Source organism: Chionomys nivalis, chromosome 7 (genome assembly GCF_950005125.1).
Source record: "Chionomys nivalis chromosome 7, mChiNiv1.1, whole genome shotgun sequence".
NCBI classification, from domain to species: Eukaryota; Metazoa; Chordata; class Mammalia; order Rodentia; family Cricetidae; genus Chionomys; species Chionomys nivalis.
In genome coordinates, this window is record NC_080092.1 from 60,004,005 (window position 1) to 60,024,819 (window position 20,815).

Sequence of the window (20,815 nt, forward strand, 5' to 3'; positions counted from 1 at the left end):
GGACACACCACACTGGCAGATAGATCCCCAGCTCTGGGCTGCCAGGCCGCATTGGCTTCCCGGCTCCCTGGCTTGTGTTAGCCTTACATACAAGCCCCTGTTGGCCCTGGTGGGTCTTCAGACACAAGCAAAGCGGTGGAGAGAGAAGACAGCAGCCAGAGCTAGGGAGCCATGGGCCCTCCTGCTCTCAGCACTCCCTTTGGCTCCTGGGGTCCCGGCCCCAGCACAACTCTGCCAGATTCTTCTTAGCCATGCAGATGAGACATAATGACTCAGCCATGAAGTCATTCATTTATGGTTTTATTTATTCTGTACCATGGGCCTACTCTCTAGCAGAGGCTGGGGAGACGGAAATGGGAAGCCAGTATCCTACCCACATCCAACCTCCCAGTTGGCTAGGGGCCAGACACTTTCTGTAGTTAACCCTAGCGCTATAGGCAGGCACAAGGTAGCGGTAAGGGCATCGTGCTGTGGAAACCGAGATGATGGAGGTGACGGGAGGCTCCTGGAGGAGGGGCAGTACCTGAGAAGAATCCTCACGGTGAGTAGAAGCTAGCCAAGTGATGAAGGGGGACCAGCCTGCATGGTGGTGCACACCTGTGATCCCAGGGTTCAGGAGGGAGGATGAAGAGGTCCAGGCCAGTCTGGGGTGTCTTCCAAATCTGGAAGCCTGTTTGAGACACTGCTTCAGAACCGGCTAACTGGTTACTTTTTGTATTGCTGTGACCAAATGTCCAACAGGAAGCTATTTCAGGGAAGGGGGGGGTTCCTTTTGGCTTACAGTTTGAGGAGATACAGTCCATCATGGCATGGCAACAGTAGCAGGAAACACCTGGATACATTCATCTATAGTCAGGAAGCAGAGAGTGAACAAGAAGTGGGCCTATAAAATCTCGAGGCCCACCCCCGAGTGACCCTACTTCCTCCAGCAAAGACCAACCTTCTAAAAGTTCCACAATGTTCCCAAACAATGTCATCAGTGTTCTTGAGTCTGGGGGGTCTGGGGACATGTCCCATTCAAGCTGCAGCACTGAAGGAATACTCAAACAGAAGGTGGGTAAGCTATTGAAAAGAGGCCCCACTCGTACAAAGGCCACAGAGCTGGGCTGTAGCCTCTCCTCTGGGCCTCTGCAGGACTTCACGGTGGCTAGATCTTGGCATGAGATGGGTAGAGGGTTGGCAAGGAGACTGCAGAGGGGTGTCAGGAGCCAGGTGACGACTCCCCCAGATGGTGGGGGAGTTTCTGTCATTTCTTCAGTCCTTCTGCCTTCATCATCTATTGTAAGGCAGATTGTCCTTACCTGGCCCAGACGCTCCTGGGAAGTTTTTGATGACTGGAAATTCTCCCTAATTCAGGCCTGTTCGTCCCCAGTTTAATGTCTCCAGAGTTTGTTTAGGAACAGGCAGGCTGAAGGCACTGTCCTCACGACATGATCAAGCCCCTGGAGGTAGTGTTTGCTGTCTTCCCGCACCCTGCCAAGGGCCTGAGATGGGGCCTGAGCCACCTCCTGGCCTCTCCTGCCCGCCTGTGGAAAACCAGGCAGACGCAAGGCTGTCTGTCTGCCCTGTTCCACACAGTTTGAGGATGCTTTTCAGAACCCATATTTATCCACTCTTTTTAAAAAAAAAAAAAACTATATTAATTTATTTTTTGAGTTGAGGAACTTAGGGATCCCAGGACGGCCCGAAGTCTCTGTGTAGCTGCAGATGACCTTGAACTTCTAATCCTCCTGCCTCCTGCACGTTGGAATTACAGGTGTGTGTAGCTCTGAGGCTCCAGCCCAGAGCTGTGCACACGGGGCAAGCGTTCTACCAGCGGAGTTACAGTGCCAGCTGTCCGCCAGCCCCCTCCAGTCAGCTCTCTCAAACGTCTGTGTTCAGTTCTCACGGCGGCCATAGCGAGCAGCAGCAGGCAGAGTATATTGCAAGCTCTAGGATTTATCCTCTTGGTTCCAGAGGCCGGAAGTCCAAAAGCCCGCGTCTGTAGGACTGTTCTCAGGAGGGCTCTCCTCACCTGTGCCTGGCTTCTACACTTGTGGACAATTAATTAGTGCTTTTCCTTGACCTTACACACCCCTCTAATCTGCCTTTTATCTTTACTGGCCTCTCCCTATGTGGCCATATTTCTGCACTGACTTCCTTCTGTGTGCCTCTGCCCTTATTTTCTTAGAAGGTATCAGTTCCTAGACTCCTGGTCTACTATCATCTTGTCTTAACTCGATAATACAAACAAATACCCTGGTCCCAAATGTAGTCACGTTGCAGGTTGATGTGCGTGTGTCTTCTGGAGGATGTGATTCCAATCCACTCCAAATGTAGCAGAAAGCAGCGCAACAGCAGGAAACTGCCCAGGAATTGCAATGCATGGGGATGAAATTATTTATATCTGAGCTATGAGGAAAAACAGGGACAAAATGCACAGGAATCTGAGAAGGACTGTGCCCCTGGCTCAGGGACAGAGTCCAGACGGGAAGCTGGTTTGTTCTGTCACCGGACTGTCTTGTGCTTTTCCTGGCTGCTCCTTCTGCCCTGCAACCAGCAGGAGGGAAGGCGGTGCTCGGAGGAAGGAGCCAGGAGAAGCTCTGCTGGCCATGTGTGCATGAGCCCCGGGTGGTCCCAGCATCGCTCTGCGAGATGCTGCGGTTGTCAGGACCGCCGCTGACCTCATCTGGGAGGCAGCAACTCTGTCTGCCATGTGGGGATCCTCAGCTGGAGAGACGGGAAGGACAGGAATGTTTCTCAGAAGGAAAAGAGATATAGGAAACATTCCTGGCAAAACATAGCTTTGTCTTTTTTCTGAGCCACAAACTGCCCAGTGTGGGAGGGACAGTCTCGCCACCTTAGGACTTCAGAAAGAGTCTGCACGAACCCCAGGACCTTCCTGTGCTGACTAGGGCAGAGTAGGGCTTTACAGACAGAGTTACCCAGAGTTAGTGGCTGAGATTCAAATCAGCTCTGTGAGACCCACAAACCCTGGCCATAGGTGTCACTTGCATGCTTCCTATGCCAGGTCAGCCTGCCTCTAGAGAAGACAGGGATGACCTCTTGCTGTTGGCTACTCTGGGGCCTCCCATGATGGTTTTGATGAGGATGGCTCCCATAGGTTCATATATTGGAGTGTTTTGTCCTGAGTTGGTGGAACTCTTTCAGAAGGGTTGGGAGATATGGCCCTATTGGAAGAGGTGTGTCACTGAAAATGGGCTTTGAGGCTTCAAAAGTCCACACTATCCCCAATTAGATCTCTCTGCCTCATTTCGTGTCTCAAACTATAAGCTCTCAATACTCAGTGATACACCTGCCTGCCCGTAGCCATGCTCCCCTGCCGCAATGGTCAGGCACACACCCACTGAAACCTTAAGCCCCAATGACCTCTTTCCTCTGTAAGTTGCTTTGGTCATAGTGTCTTCCTGCAGCAATAGAAGAGTAACTAAGACACCCCACCTCCCACATCCTGTATCAATTCTCTGTGGTGTTCACTTAAGGAGAAGGCCTTCGTGCAGTCAGTTTCTGAGATTTGGAGTAGTGTTGGGTGAAACCTTGCATCATTGGCATGGTTACTACCATAGTGACTCTGTGGTGGTTTGAATTGGAATGCCCCCCACAGACACCTGTGTTTGAATAATTGGTCTATAGTGAGTGGCACTATTAGAAGGTGTGGCTTTGCTAGAGTGGGTGTGGCTTTGTTGAAGGAAGTGTGTCACAATGAGGTGGGCTTTGAGGTCTCAGAAGTTCAAGCCGGTTCTTTTCTTGCCGTCTGCAGATCCAGAAGTAAAACTGAGTTCTTTCTTCAGTACCGTGTCTGCCTACATGCTGCCATGCTTCCTGTCATGAAAACTGACGAAACCTCTGAAACTGTAAGCCTGCCTAATTAAATGTTTTCCTATATAAGAGCTGCCGTGGTCATGGTGTCTCTTCACAGCAATAGAAACCCTGACTAAGACAGACTGGCTAAGGAACTTGAGCCAGTGATGAAGGTACAGTTCCCACTGGCTTTAGTAGTCTGAGGGCCTGAACCTTATGTGGGATACCCTTCTATAAGCTGTGAATGTTTTTTTACCATTGGTTAATAAAGAAGCTGATTTGGTCAATAGCCAGGCAGAATAGAGCTCGGCAGAAAATCCAAGCAAAGATAAAGGGAAAAAGAAGGTGGAGTTTGGAAAACTTAAGCAGCAACCGGAGAAGCAAGATATGAAGTAACAAGCCACGAGCCTCATGGTAAAATATAAACTATAGAAATGGGTTGATTTAAGCTGTAAGAGCTAGTTAATAATAAGCCTGAGCTATTAGACCAAAAAGTATGTAATTAATATTAAGCCTCTGAGTGTTTATTTTTAAAGCGACTGTAGGACTAGGTGGGGATGAGAAACTGCCAGTTACATGAACCTGCAGCTACCAGACCATCCTAAGAAATGGCTACCAACAGGCAACATGGTGCCAAGCCCAAGGAAAGAGGAATTGAGAGACAAGGTATACATGTTAGATAGACACTTTACCAAGTAAGCCCCCTCCTTGGTCCTATAAGGTTCTTCACTGTTTTTAATGTGTATGAAAAATGAGTGGGTACCCAAGGAGGCCAAAAGAGGACATCTGATCCCCTGGAAGTGGATTACAGGGAGTTGTGAGCTTCCTGATGTGGGTGCTAAGGGCTAAACTGGGATCTTCTGCAAGAGCAGTAAAAGCTCTTAACCACTGTGCCATCTCTCCAGTCACCCCCTTCCAAAAAAATTCTTACTAAAGGCTCATTAGGGTCTGATCCAAGCAGAAATGACAGCACACACCTGCAATCCCAGAACCTTTAGCCTCGCCCTGGCCTCCAGCTCTCAGGACTGTTCGTGTTTCCGTCTGGACTACAGTTAGGAACATAGTTGTCTCTTCCAGAAGAACATGGGCCCATGCTCCACCTTCATTCTTGAGATGCTTCCTTATTTTTTTTTTTTTTCTCTTCTCACTAAGGTACTTAGGCTAGGCCAGTATTTTCTCTTTAGCCCGGGCTGTTCCAAAACTTGAGATCCTCCTGCCTCTGCTTTCTGAGTGCTGAGATTACAGGCAAGTGCTATCACGCCTGGCTCCCCCTTTCCACGCTCACCTCTGAATACATCCACATGGCTGGAGAAGGGAGGGGCCAGTGGTTGGCTGCTACCTCTGCCAGGAACACCCGACCTCTGTAGTCTTCCTGAGCAGCAGCCGTTTTCCGAACTGACCCTCCATTGCCGCTTTGAGACGTCCTCCCCGGTTGGTTTCCCTATCTGTCTCCTCAGATGGATGTCTTTCAGGGACCCTTAGGCTGCAGACTGAGCTGACTGTTTTGCAGGCCTGTCTCTCTGACAGACTGTGGGTTCCTTGAGGCCACAGGCTGAGTTCTTTACCTCAGCACACCTAGGGCTTAGCTGTGGATGCTTAATAGGTGGGCCTTGTCAGCGTGATGGCACACATCTGGAACCCCAGCTCTCAGGAAGCGGGGGAGGAGGATTGGAAATTTGAGGCTAGCCTGGGCTACATATCAAGCCTTTGTCTCAGAAAGCCAAGGGCTGGGTTGTGGTTCGGTGGAAGACTGTGCTCTTAGCATGCACAGGGGCTTGGGTTGCTCCAAAAGAGAAATAGTAGCCCTTGAAGTGCAAACAAGAGAAGCAAGGAAAACCCAGGAAAGAGGAAAAGAGGGAGGGAGTATGTCAGCCAGGATGGACCCTGGGCTGGGCCAGCCAGGCCTGAGACTCATCTCGACCCCACCCCTGACCACAGCATTACACTCTGTTTCTGCTCGTTCTGGTTCTGCTGTTGGAAATTTTATTATGAGATAGTACACATGCCTCCCTCCGCAAAAATCACACATAGACACTTGGGTGAGTTTTCAAAGCGGACACGCTCATGTGGACAGCCCTGTCCTGTGGAAGATGCTCTGAACGGGTCCCCGCATTTGCCTTCAGGCCCCGTGACAATGGGGTGAACACCGTTCAGACGCTCTGCCAGTGACGTCCCTGCCCCGTGCTCCTCAGACCCTGAAGAACACGACACATACCTTGCCGAATCTAACATCTTTCATTTAATGATGTGACCGTGGGAGTCATTCAGCTTGGGAATTATACATTACTGCTTTGTGGAAGGACTTAAGCTTTTTCTACACATGACCTCTTTGAACCTAAGAAAATGTTTTCAGTTTCTGGTACAAGGGTAGATAAAGTGGGTATTCAAATCAAACATTTACTGATAATCATAGAGAGTTTAATGGCCAGCCCGTAACTGGAGCTTATTAGGAAGATTTTTGTTTTACTTGAGCCAGGATCTCTCTGTGTAGTCCTGACTGTCCTGAATCTCCTTATGAAGGTCAAGCTGACCTTGAACTCACAGAGGTCTGCCGGCCTGGTCACTTGGTTAGGTACTTGCAGCCAAGGCTAATGACCTGAGTTCAATCTCGGGGGCCCACAAGACAGGGGGAACTGACTCCTGCAGGTTGTCTTCTGACTGCCACACGGGGGCTGTGCTCTGTGCTCAGACTCCTATGCACACACCTTAAATAAACAATTTAGAAAGAATTTGATCCTGGCTGAATATCTGATACCATGGGGCATAGATCATCTTCAGTGGTTTTCCTATTAGTTGCTTGATAGTTTGAAACTTTTAAATTAAGAAATTTGATTTATTTTATGTATATGAGTGTTTTACTCACATGTATATCTCCATATCACATGTATGCCCGGGAGCAGGGGGAAGACACAGTCAGGGCACACGCAGGTCCATGACCCATTTAGCCCCATCTCCTGGAAAGCCTGCTTGGCTCAGGGGTAAAGTGTGCATGGAGGGAGAGGAGCTAGAGATGTGGCCATGTCCTGTGGCTTCATGGAAGGCCAGCTGTAAAGGCCAGGAAGGGGAGGAGAGCTAGAAGAAACTTAAGAGGGACAGTTGGGGACTGAGGAGGCAGGAGGTTTTGGAGGGATGTGGAGAGAGTCAAGAGAGAAGCCTTGAAGGCAGTGGGGCTGCTTCTTAAGCTTTGCTATCTTGGATCTGAATCCTTGTCATCATTTCCTCAGGCTAGCATGACAAAAGCTAAAAATAATAAATAAATAAACAAACAAACCTGCAAACTGTGTGGGGGGGAAAAACAAAACAAACACCAGAGGCATATCTTTTAGGGTTCTGGAGACCGGTCTGAATTCCAGGTGTGGTCTGGACCACACCCCCCTCAAGTCTTGCCTGCTTTTCCCTGCTTCTGGTGGCTTCTGTATGGTCCAGAGGCAGGTCCCGTCTCAGACCTGTGATCCACAGTAGAACCTGCAGAGCATGGGGAGTTACAGGCAAGACTTGTGTCTTTTCCTGTGAAGCACAAAGTCCCTGGCATCGCTGTCTGTTCAGTCTGCCCTCTTGTTTCCTTTTGTGGCTTATGCCATGGTGTCAAAACTAACATGTTTGCCGAACCCCAGGTAATTCCCCTGGGTTTTCCACTAAAATCTTTACAATTCTAGCACTTAGGATATTGAGGGATTTGTTGTCATTTTCTTTTTGACGGTGTTTCAGGTTGGCCTCGAACTCTACGCACCAGAGGATGACCTTGAATTCCTACCTCTTCTGGTTACTTTTTTATGTGTACCCAATGTTTTGAGTCTGATAAGCTAAGAAGGGTTTTCAGATGAATACATAGATGACATATTGGTCACGGGGCAGAGCTCCCTCCCATGCGCCTCCTCGCACCCCTCTCCCCCTCCCCCTCCCCTCCCCCTGCCCCCGCCAGAGTGCCCTGTGGCCCAAGCTCTTTGGGGCTGCCATTTGAAGTGGGGGTGCTCTAGGTGGAAGGGATACACACACACACAGCTGCGAGGCACCCACGGGCCGCAGTATGGAGAAACCTTAGTTAAAGACCACAGTGGGAGAGGCCAGAAGCAGAGGGGTGGGCTCTTCAGGCTCTACAAAGCAGAGCTGCCAGACGGAGCTGCCCTGGGGATAGAACTTGTGATCCAGAGAGAGAAATCCCATTACAGTACAGCTGAGCAAAGCCGTCCCTGTTGCCATGGCCACCACCATCATTATCACCAGCAGCATCAACCCCCACCATTGCAGTGATGGCTAGCACATCTGGCCAAGCACGAGTGGACACAGGAAGCAACCAGAACTCTGTGGAGAGTAGCCAGTATGAGTGAAAATTGTCAGGGCTGCTTTGGGAAATGCAGCTGTGCACATGTCTTGCCCTTAATTCGGCAGCTGCCTTCCTGGGTCACATCCCAGTGACAGCGAGCAGTGGGGTGTATTTAATCCCAGCACTCAGGAGGCAGAGGCAAGTGGATTTCTGTGAGTTCAAGACCAACCTGGTCTATATAGCAAATTCCAGGCTAGTCAGAGCTACATGGTAAGACCCTATCTCAACCACCACCACCGTCAGCACACACACACACAATAAAATAAACCAATGTCAGTGAGCACATGTGGCTTTGGAGCCTGTCCTGGAACTAGCTCTTGTAGACCAGGCTGATCTCAAACTCACAGAGATTCACCTGCCTCTGCCTCCCAAGTGCTGGGATTAAAGGTGTGCGCCACCACCACCCGGCTATAGCTATATTCTTAATAGGCAAAATCTGGTGCAAACCCAGCATCCACCTACAAGAGAATGAATGTGTCATGGAATATTTGCATCATAGGATGTCATCCAGCCCAACTTCTTTTTTTTTAAACAAATGATTAAGTCAATTTATTAAAATAGTTGACTTAGGCATCCGCAATAGTGACTTCAACCTCCACTCCCGTCTCAGTACTGATGGAAGTAACCTGTTTAACAATCTCGGAAGGGCTGTGTAAGTCAATGAGCCGATTGTGGATTCTCATTTGGAAACAATCCCACGTCTTGGAACCTTCACCACAAGGTGTTTTTCTTGTGGTGATTCTAGGGTCTTGGTGGGCATGCTCACCGGCTCCTTCAGTTTCAGATTCTTCTCCTTTGCGCCTCTGATCAGGTTGGCACACACCTTCTCCAGCGACTTCACCTTGTGGCTGGTGAGCATGATTCGAATTCGGTGAATCGCCACCTCGGGTTCCACGGGCGTCTTTTCGGTGTCTTTGAAAGCCATGGCTGCGGCGTGGCTTCCTGACAGACTTGTTCCGGCAGCAGCAAACCGCTGTGAATCAGGAGGGGGAGCAGGCTGAACAGACCTCCACGGCACACGCCACCACGCCTTAGAAAGCTAGCCAACTTCTTGCACTGTGGGTTTTGACCCGATATGGGTCACATAACTGAATGTCAGTATTGGCAATGGTGAAAGCTTTCTGAAGACACAATGGCTAAAAAGTAATTGAAAATCAAAGGAGTGACTGATCCAAGGTGTTTCTGATAGCATTTATCCATGTCAGATTGCATGATTCCGACATAGACTTTGCTCTGAATACACAGCATGCATACTTTGCACATGCATGCCCGAAGGAACGCTGGCTCGGATTTGAGACTGTAGGACCCAGCCATGACAAGCTCAACAGAGGCCTGAGTCTCAGTAGTTTACCCTGCGGCAATCCATGGTTCCCATAAAAACCCCACAAACTGAGACTACCCAGGCACCACCCAGAAGCAGACCATCCTAAAGAAATTCTGAACGCTCCAACTGTTGTAGACAGGGTCACCTGCCAGCACACACCCATCGCTTTTTACCAGGACACCCCTAGACAAATGTCAGCCTACCAGGGGTCCTAAAATTGAGAAATCCCTCACCCCCACCTTTGCTACTATAAAAACTCAACTCTAACTGCTCTTGCAGAGAGGGCCCAGTTTTGATTCCCAGATCCACCTCCAGCTCTAGGGGATCGGAAACCTTTGACCTCCATGAGTACCAGGTATACATGTGGTGCATAAGCATATATATGCAGGTTATACACCCATAAAAAACAACACTAAGCAAATCTTTAAAAGACAGATTGTCTTCCAGGTTGAGGCAGCAGGAGCCATGGCAGGTTTACAACAGAGGAGCCAGGAGCCTGCTGTGTGGACACAGACTCTTAAGGAGCAAGAGAAGCAAGGGAATTCCTTAAGGAGGCAATTAACTCTTGGTGACCAAACAAGAGATCAAGGGTGGAGCTAGATGGGGCATGGCCACAGAGCTGATGAGAAGCAAGCGGGATATATTTTGAAAGTAAAGATAGCTGGGTTGGATGTGGCACTTAAAACCACCACCAACAACAACAAAAAGCAAGGATAGAGCTGATGACGGCAATGCTAAAATCCCAGCACTTGGGAGGTGACGGATGAAGATGGCAAGTTTAGGCTATCCTGGGCTACATACTAAGACCTGTAAAAACAAAAAGAGGAAGAGAGAAAGTAGGGAGGAAGAGAAGGGAGGGGATAGGAGGGAGGGCAGGAGAGAGAAGTAAATAGAAACAAAGGAGAAAGAGAAGGAAGGAAGGGAGGAACAAAGGAAGGAAGGAGATATTGATGATAGTGGCAGTGTGGGTGTTTAGAGCTGAGAAACTGGGAGATTGGAGAGGCCCCTTCCGGAGACTGGGGAAGGCATGAGGAAGAGGAGGGTACAGATGTTTGAGGTTGGACCTCTTAGTCTGAGACGCCTCTTGGATTTCCAGATGGGGACTTTAAGGTGGCAGAGTACCACAGATTGTGTGGAGAAGCCAGGGTCTGGGAGCCTGCCCATGAGCTTGGAGTGCTTTCAGGATGACCCCTGGTCAAGCTCCCTGGGACTTTAGGACTCAAACAACATCCTGATGTCCTTCGGGTCAACAGCCTCCAAGATGCAAGATGGTCCTACTGATGCCACCTTCTGGTATCCACACCTCACAGGATCTCCCATCCCTCACAAACACAGACCAGAGCACAGATGAGCCATGGGACAAGCCATTGCGGAAATGTTGGCTGAGGTTGACCAAGGAGAGGTCACAGGAGACGTCCTGATTGTCCCTTGCTCTTCGTAGCATCCTGAAGCAGCTGTGTGCAGGCAGTAAGAGCAGCAGCCACCACCAGCGACGCGGCAGCCGCTTTCTCCTTGCTGTAAGCAAATACCAGGCCAAAGCAACTTAACCATGGGAGCCTTGCTTTAGCCCGAGGGTGGAGAGAAGGCAAGGCAGCTGGGCTCCATCAGGGGCATCAGGAGCTTGCGGCAGAACTTGTTACATATGTATCTGGGCAGCAGGAAGCAGGCCTGCATTACCATGCCCAGTCATCTAGTCTTCCCTCGATAGCAGATGGCTTGACTGTAACCTCCTGAGGGACCCTGAGTCAGAACCACAGCCGTCAGCTAAGCCTCTTCCAGATTTCCGGCCCATAGGAACTGCGTGAGACAGGAAACTTAGGTTGCTGTAATCTGCTAGGGTTGTGGAATAATTTGTTATGCAGTCATACATAATGGATACGCTTTCTTTTTCAACGCTAAGGAGGCTGGGAGGCTGGCTTCTTTGACTCATACTGTCTTTTACCTCCTGGTTCCCCATATGGTCACAGGGCAGCAGCCTGCCCTGTAGATGCTTTGAATTCAGCTCACCTGGGCGAGGTATGCTTCCAGCCTCTCACCAAAATGTGCGAACTCTCCTGCAGGTCACATACTCCACAGAGGTCAGAGGTCACAAGAGCTGATAGAGTCTCGGGTCTCAATCTGCCCTCCTTCCCACTCCATCCTGACGGCCTACAGTTCCAGCAGAGGACGGGAGGACAACAGTATCACCCTGTTCGCACAGCTAACCCTGCCATGCAGAAGCCTGGAGCCAACAAGACAGCCTGAAGCCCTTCAGCTCTGCCAGCCTCAGCAGGCACAAGGAAGGAGTCTGGGGCCGAGGAGCACCCAAGAGATTCTCGATCCATGTGGCATCACGGAGTCTGACCAGAGTGCCAACCGGGAGCTGCACCAGGCCTCACTCCACAGTGGAATGTATCAGAGACCAGGGTCTAGGGTGAGGGCAATCCATTCAGTAGCTGCTGGCTGTGTGACCTTACGTTGTCATCCTCGCCCATCCAGCCTCAGTCTTCTCAGCCATCAAATGGGAGTAGAAGGTATTGTGGAGATGGGCACTGTGGGTAAAGTGTCTGCTGTGCAAGCATGAGGACCTGAGTTCAATCCCCAGCACTTACATCAAAAACAAACAGGTCAGGCAGTGGTGGCACACGCCTTTATGCCCAGCACTAGGGAGTCAGAGGCAGGTGGATCTCTGTGAGTTCGAGGCCAGCCTGGTCTATAGAGCGAGTTCCAGGACAGGCTCCACAGTTACGCAGAGAAACCCTGTCTCAAACAAACAAACAAACAAACAAAAACAACAAATGAACAAACAAAAAAACAACAAGACAGGTTGACCAGGCATGGTGGTACACACCTGAGGTTGACCTAGGCCTCTACATACAAGGAGCCGTAGGTGTGTTCAGGTGAAGAGGAGAAATGATTCTATAGAGTTTTCCGCTGACCTTCACATGTATGCCATGATGCCAGCACACGCAAGCGCACACGCACTGGGAATGGCAGGCAGCCTGTGGATCCCTGGTACCAGATGATGTGCGGAAGCTTTGCTCTCTGTACCGCCCAGTACATCGGGTTATTATGCTATGATGTCATGGCTGCTTGGGGACTGGATGGGGAAACCCCACACTTTCCATAGTCCTCGGTTCCTTTTTGTGAAACCCAGTGACAAAGCCTTATCCTTACTACCCTTTCCAGCACTGTTGAGAAGACAAAAATAGGAGCTTAAATAGGTAAATGTCTAAGAGACTGTGGTGTAGGAGGCTTACTGAGACCATCAACTCTTTCCGTATCTTTAGCTTCTTTGTGAACAGGGATCATTTTCAGACTCCCCAAACCCTGAATTCCCCAATATGACCAGAGGAAGTTGGGTCTTCAAGTAGGAGGTAAGAAAGTTGCTAGAGAAGTTTCTAGAAGAAAGATTTCCATCGAACTGCTTTCTTTGCACTATACATCTGTTTATTTACTGAGCTATGTTTATATATAATTAAGAGTGTCACCCCTTAATGTATGCATGTGCACCACCTTTGGGCTAGGCCCCAGCAGGCTAAAGGAGCTGCCCTGTGGAGCTGGTTGCAGAAGCTGGATCCCGAGTCATCTCGCCAACCCCGCTCTGCACGTTTCATTGGTTAGTGCCCAGGGAAGTGGAAACAGCCCTTGCTATGCTCCATCCTAAGCACTTTACAAAGCCCACCGATTATCTAGGAAGTAGCTGCTGTATCGGTGTGAATACCTTGTGTGGTTCCAGGTCTCCCAGCAACCTTGCAACACAGCTGGTGGTGTCCTCATGTGACTCCCAACAGCTCAACCTAAGCAAACGGGGCAGCTAGACCTGGAAGTGGATTCTGTTGGATGCCAAAGCCCACGGCTTCCGGCATGCGGCATGCTAGAAATCCCACCAGGGCGGAGGCTGCCGGGCACAGGAAGGCCCAGCTAATTTGGAAAGCTGAGGCTGAGAGGTGACCTTCATTCAGCCTTTGGGACTTCCAAAGTCTCTCCACAGGTCATAAGAAGGTACCCCAGACCTCAGCAGGTGTGTGGACGCTCTTCCCTCCTTCCTTTGTGTTGAAGATGAATAAACTGGATGCTAAGGGATTTATCGGGGACTTCAGCTGGCTCCTTCAATACACAACATTCCTTTAGGGAACACTTGTGTTTTTCTGAGAGGTACAGCCTCGTCCTTGATCTGAAGCTAGGAGCCAGGGAATGTGAGTATTCTCCAAGCATCGACTCTGGGCCAGGGATTGCACACATATGATCTTCTAACAACTCCAAGAACCAAATACTTTCATTTTTATTCTCAATTTACGTATGTGTATTTATGTGTGCCTTCATGTTTACATGTGTACCAGGTGCAGGTGGGTGCCTGGGAAACCCAGAAGAGGGTGTTGGGTCCCCTGGGGCTGGAAACCAAACAGGCCAGTTGCAAGAGCAGCAAGTGCTCTTAACCACTAAGCCATCTTTCCGAACCTTTCATTCCCACTTCTGAGCTGAAGAAGTTGAGGTTCAAAGAAGGGAAAAACATTGATCAGACTGAATTTGAACTCAGATCTGGTTAACTCCAGAGTAGGCCAAGATCCTTTGACACAATGCTTTGTGGTTTGGGTTGCAGTTGGGCCACTGAGGCAGGTCAAAGTCAGGTCAAAGCTGTCCTGTTCCCCAGGTGGGAACCCAGACCAGACAGGTGTGATATTCTAGGTACACACTAAGGATTCACTAAGGAGCACACTTCCTTCCCATGAGGCTCAGTTCTCAAGGCACGACACCAACAGAGTAGGAAGGTGTGGTCCCAGAGATGCCTCTGTTTGTGCCTTTAGCTGCAAAGCCGCAACTTGGGGACCATCTTACCCACGTGCCCATTCATTGGTGAGTGTCATTATGCCATCTCCCTAGACAGGGTCCTGTTGGAACATCTCCCAGGACCACAAACATATTTCCTTACGTTTTTCCTTCCCAGCCTTACTTTTGATTTTGGTTTTTGAGACAGGGTCTCACTATGTAGCCCTGGCTGACCAGGAACTCACTATGTAATCTAGACTGGCCTCAGACTCACAGAGATCTTCCTGCCTCTGCCTCCCAAGTGCTGGAATTGTAGGAAGAAGCCACCATTGTAACGGTCCGTCCTGTCCCTTTAAGAGACAAGCCCCGCCCATTCTCCCCCTCCACCACCGAGGCAAGCTGATCTTCCTTCTGGTTCCAGTCTGAGCTCCTTCCTTTTCCATCTCTCTCTCAAAGAGGTAGTTGCTGCCATGGCTCCTCTCCTCCCCCTCCTTCCCTTTCTCCCTCCTCTCCCCTTCCCTTCCATAAACCACTAAATAAATATCCAACCTCACTCTGCATGGCGTGCCTATCTGTCTGTCTCTCACCCCCCGGGGCTGCGGCTCCTCCTGGGATGGGCTGCCCCATCTCAGTCTCTCACCCCTATGTGGCTCCCTGCCTAGGATCCATTGGCCCTCATGGCCCACAGGCCACCATGCAGCTCCCTGCTCGCTGCCCACTGCCGCCACTCGGGGAGCTGCAGCATTTTATTTTTACCATAACAACAATTTTACCTCTATACAATTGTCATCACGCATTTGATTTTCAGGTGTGTAATAAACACCCAAACTTTTTTATCTGTCTGTTTTGAGACCAGAGTCTCAGGCAACCCAGCATGGCCCCACGCTTGCTACCCCTGCAGGGCTGCTTTGAACTTCTGAGCCTCCAGCCTGTACTTCCTGAAGGCTGGGATTGCAGAGGCTCACGTCAGCTCCCACTTCACGCAGTGCTAGTGGTCAGTCCCAGGGCTTTGTGTGAGTTAGCTATCCTGGTTGGTTTTGTGAACTCGACACAAACCTAAGTATACTGGGGAAGAGGGAATCTTGATTGAGAAAATGCCTCAAATGCCTCCATAAAATTGACCTGTAGGCAGCACATGGTGGTGGCACACACCTAATCCTAGTACTCAGGAAGCAGAGGCAGGTGGATCTCTGTGAGTTTGAGGTCAGCCTGGTCTTCAGAGTGAGTTCCAGGACAGCCAGGGCTATTACACAGAGAAGCTCTGTTTAAAAAAGAAAAGAAAAGATTGGCCTATAGGTAAGTCATTGTCTTTTAATTAATGATTGATGTGAAAGTGCCCCCCCACTGTGGGCAATGCCATCCTTTAGCAGGTAGAAGAAGCAGTCTGAGTAAGCCATGAGGAGCAAGCTAGTAGGCAGCATTCCTTTATGCCCTCTGCTTTAGCTCCTGTCTTGAGTCCCTTTGCTGACTTCTCTTGGTGATACAGTGTGTCTTGAGAGGTATAAGATAAATTATATCCTTTCTTCCCTGTGTTGGTTTGAACTAGAATGGCCCCTACATAGGCTCATATGTTTAAATGCTTGGTTCCCAGTTAGTGGGTGGAACTGTTTGGGAAGGATTAGGAGGTGTGGCCTCTTTGGAGAAGGTGTGCCAGTGGGTGTGGACTTTGAGGTTTCAAAAGCCCATGCCAGAGTCTCTCTCTCTTTCTCTCTCTCTCTCTCTCTGCCTCCAACTTCCAGGTCAGAGGTAAATTCTTAGCTACTGCTCCATAGCATTCCTACTGCCGTGCTTCCCACCATGAGGGGAACCATCATGCTAACCCTCTGGGATGGGAAGCAAGTTCTCAGTTAAAGGCTTTCTCTTATATGCCTTGGTCATGGCGTCTCCTCACAGCAACAGAACAGTGACTAAGACACTCGCCAAGTTACTTTGGTCACAGCACTAGAAACCCTAAGTAAGATACCATCCAAACCATGAGACTGGTATCCTAGGCAATGCTCTCTGGAGCATCCTCCCTCCAGTCCAATAGGCCTAAAACCTAGAGTGCAGTCAACTTCTGCAGTAGTGGCAGCAGCTAACACTCAGGCATTTACTCCAGCAGCATTTACTGAATCCCAGCTCTGCCGAAGATGTCACAGATATGGCTGTGCACAGGAAACGCAGAGAGCCCTGTCCTTCATGGAGCCCAAGTTCTGAGGGACTGTTGAATGTGCATGGGCCCAGGCACCGAGAGAAGCACCTTCTGTGGCTGAGCTCACTTGCTCCTCACACAAACTCTCGTCTTTACAGCTCTGACACCCAACCTTCAGAAGAGATGAGGAGGGGGCGGAATGACCGACGTGTTGAGTTGTGTCAGCAGTGGGCGGGGGAGGGGACACAGTTCCACGTCACTGCCTTGCAGCCCCCTCCTCCGCAGGAAAAGCCAGGATTCTCTGGCACTGAGAAGAACTTCAGGACAAGTCTCAAGGCTATGAAGAAGCACTGGCAGTTTATTAAGAAAAAGGTTTAGATCTTTCAAAATGGCTCGCCCGGAAGGGCACTCGCTAGACAGCCTGATGCTGAGAGGAGAAAGGAGAAAACTGGCCCCACAGAGCTGTACTCTGGTCTTCAAATGCACACACATCATACATACACAGACATACACATCACACACCCACACATATATATTACACACATACATACATCACACACATACACAACATCACGCACACATCATACATACACATACACATCACACATTCACATACATACATCACACCCACATTCATACACCACACACACATCATACATACACATCACATACCCGCATACATACATCATACATACATACATATCATACATACACACACCATTCACATCACACACCCACATACATACATATATCACACACACATACATACATACACATCACACACCTGCATACATACATCACTCCCATACATACATCACACACACCACACATACACACACCCACACACCCACACACATGCATCGCACACATCATACATACATACATACATATCACACTTAAACATATCACACGCACACTTTTAAGGAAAGCTACCTTAAGTAAGAAAAGAATTAACACAAATTCAAGCACAGAGCTGGGGGCATGGAAAGAGGAGCACTTAGGGAAACAGTACACACTTACATGTCAGTGCAGACTAGCCACTGTAGGATTTTTGTGGCTTTTAGAGACTGTCCCTCCCTTCTCCCTTTTCTGGTAAAAGAGATCCTAGGGTGGTCCCTGAGGTGCCTCGCTGTGATCCTATAAGATAAGCTGTAGGTCACAAAGGTTGCAGAGGAGGAGGATTAAGTCACAAATGCAAATGAAGCTTAGGGCCTCACTTGCAAGATTCCCTAAAACTTGCAGTTTTACAGCTGACCGAGGAGAAGGGCCACGCTTAGTCATAATAGCTACACCCTAAAAGTGGTCCATTACTAGTTTCATGGTTTTTAATGACTTATTTTACATACATTGGTGTTTTGCTTGCATGCATGTCCGTGTGAGGGTGTCAAATTAGCTGGAACTGGAGTTACAGACAGTTGTGAGCTGCCATGTGGGTGCTGGGAATTGAACCTGGGTCCTCTGGAAGAGCAGCCAGTGCTCTTAATGGCCCTATTTTCATGTTCTTATTTGGAACATCTCCATATGAAAGAATATTGTCTCTGTGGGCAACCTTCAGAACACATTTTGTTAGTTGTCCTGGACTTCCCAGGCTCCTGTACCCCCTTCGTTTTCCAGGTCTCTCTGCCTTTCTTCCTTAGGGCTGCCTCAGACACCAGGGCGAACAAGCCATTTGTATCCATAATTCCTGCAGCGCAGGAGGCCAGAGACAGGGTTGCAGGGTGTGGTCTGAGACCGGCTGTGTCACTTCATACTCCATGGGTGGCTCTAGAAAAATAACGGATATTTCCATACTTAGTTAAGTCTGTGGGTCTCTGGAACCTGGGAGGAAGAAAACGGGGAAGCCAGAGGACTGTCATGGGTCAGGAAGGCCACTATGACTGTGGACTCCTCTTCTTCCTGGTGGGGCCCCGGCAAGTACAAGTTCCTGGAACAACCACATCGCAGTACCCACAGGATCACTGTTTAGGGAATATGTCAGCAGACAATGTTAGAAACACCACAGGAGGAAGAGGCCAGGGGAGTGGAGGTTGAAATTACTATCCGCCGTGTGAAGCCGTGGGATCCGGTACTGAATTCCTACCCGCTGTTGGCAGGGTGTGAAAGAAACAGTACCAATCAGAAGACCCCAGGTCTTGGTTTCCCCAGCCCAGACCATGACGACCATGACAGGTCTGAGGCTTGAGCCAGGACTGAGCTTCCTGGCTGCGGCTCCCGCAGGCCGCCCTGCAGGCTTTTGGCGCCCCCTGCCGGGTGGGAAGCGCCATGCCACGCACTGAGTCTCAGCAAAAAGAGAAGGTCCTGGCCCTGCTTGGGGGCAAGATTAAGTCACCAGGAAGAAAGGAAATGAGTCACCACTGTCCGCAGCTGGGGGGCGGCCGGGGAGAGTGGCGAGGCCACAGGAACTCGAGACAATGGCGGGAAGTGAGAGGAATGTGGGCCCAGGACAACCTCCAACACCCCCTGCGCCGCGGACCAGGGAGGGACAAAACTCTGGGAGGCACCAAGGAGTGGGACCAGAACTCCAGCAGGGTGAGCTGGACCTGGGAGGGCGGGACAAAAGCCAGTCCAGGATGTTCATATTACCTTTCCTACATCCGCTGAACTTCCTAAAACTTTAGCCAGACACTCCCGGGGAACACGGGCAATGAAAACCCAGGCCGTGCTATTGCAGCCATGGGATCTATTTTCCAGAGGGAGTGTGTTCCCTCCATAACGATGTTAGTAATCCTTGTCTGGGCCTTTAGAAGAGTTGACCTTTGGCCTCAAAATAGCTCTGGCCTCATCTGGATGAAGATAACTAACCGCCCTTGTTGGGCCTGCTGCGTTCCCTCTCCCAAGGTAAAGTTGAGGCATGCAGTTGGAAAATGTGTTCCAAACCAGTTGTTCATTCCTTAAGTCCTAAATACTCTTTTGGTAAGTACTTAGCCCTCCATCTTGAAATAATAAGCCAACTTACATTCTGCCTTGGACAAGGAAGCCTTTCCATGTATCTCTCTTCCAAGATGTCCACTCTAAATTGCCCCTCACCCCCCAGGTGTGCGCTGAGTCCCCCAGTAGGTTTTCTTTCCTCTGTTGTTCCCTCTGGCCAGCCTTGAGACAGTCACCAGTGGAAGGCATGCCCTGTGGTTGACTAGGGAAGTAAGGACCCCACGACCTGGAAATATTCCACCGGAGAGAGGGGAGCAAGTATAACGTCCAGGTATGAAAACTTCTAGGTGTGCCCAAATGGCTCCTAGAGTCCTCCTGCCCATTAGGTGACGGTAGTCCAGAGGACATCCCAGCGCATAGTCTGAGATACACCCTAGTGGCTGGGTGAGTCCACCAACGCCTTCCTAAAAGCTGGGGCTGTTAGGGAATTCCCTGAGTACCCCACAGGACAGGACCGCATTATGGGGTCTCTCCTCTCCAGCAACCTCAGCAGTGGGGAACTTCAAAGTCCTGGGGGCGGGGGGTGGCAGAGCTGCATCTAATCAATCGAGGGAGCCCCTGAGGTTGCCAAGAGTCCCCTCTCTCCGGACGACCCCTGTGCACACAGTACTCTGTACGCACATTTAGGGTCCACAAAGATAGTTACTCCTTTTCCTTTGCTGGGCTTCAAAGCCCCTGTCAGAGCTGAGTTCTGCCAACTGGGCACTGGTGCTAGCCGGAAGGGTTCCAGCTTCGAGTGTCAAACCCTGTCACCAGAGCTTATTCCAATCTCCAAACTCTGTCCTGAACAAACGACCTTCCCTCCCTAAACAGGAGGCTGCCGCTCAGGAGCTGACGTCAGGCTGCTCAGGTCCCACCCTCTTCAGGAGGGAAAGCAGCAGGCTTGGCAGATGGGTGGGTCACTTCAGGAACTTCCTGGAGAACAGCTGGTACTCCGCCATTCTATCTGACCACTGTAACTGTCCCTCTTAATTAAAACTAGATTCTCCTGATGTTGTGGGGGTCTATACTCTGAGAGGCTGCCCTAAGGTTAGCGATATGCCTCAGGGGGCAGGAATCCTGTGGCCACCATGGTTCTCTAACGTCCCCATCCCTCCCAGCCAGTGAGTCTGACTCCTTACTGAGGCAGCCTACTCGCTGAGGCGCTGGTCTAAACTGAGCTCAGAAAGCCTGCAGATGCTTTATAGTTTGAGGGAAGGGGTAGTTTAGAATACACCAGTTTCTTCCACAACTCAGACTATATTCCCCTCCTCTAGTTTGGCATAATTGTGCTATTTCCTAAGAAAACCTTATAGACTCTGGTAGCTAAGATGTTGAGGGGGATGGGGATGGCGGTCAGAATCCAGTTCTCTCAGAGCCGCCCTCCTCTATTACCCCACAAAGTAAAGTTAGGTATGTAAGGGAGTAGGGTGGTATGTGGGCTCACCCAATCTCCTAAATCATGGACCAGAATCAGTCTAAACTGATAGGGGCTGCCACTAAATCCTTGGGACAAAATAGTCTCCGCCCTTCCCCACTTTTTATCCTGTGTGAGATCGCTGGCCTGTGGCAGCCCCTC

General features: G+C 50.0%; 1 pseudogene; it reads right to left on the minus strand.

Annotated features, from left to right (window-relative positions):
• Positions 1-8,691: 8,691 nt before the first annotated feature.
• On the minus strand, positions 8,692-9,050 carry LOC130878415 (40S ribosomal protein S20-like; annotated as a pseudogene).
• Between the last annotated feature and the right edge of the window lie 11,765 nt (positions 9,051-20,815).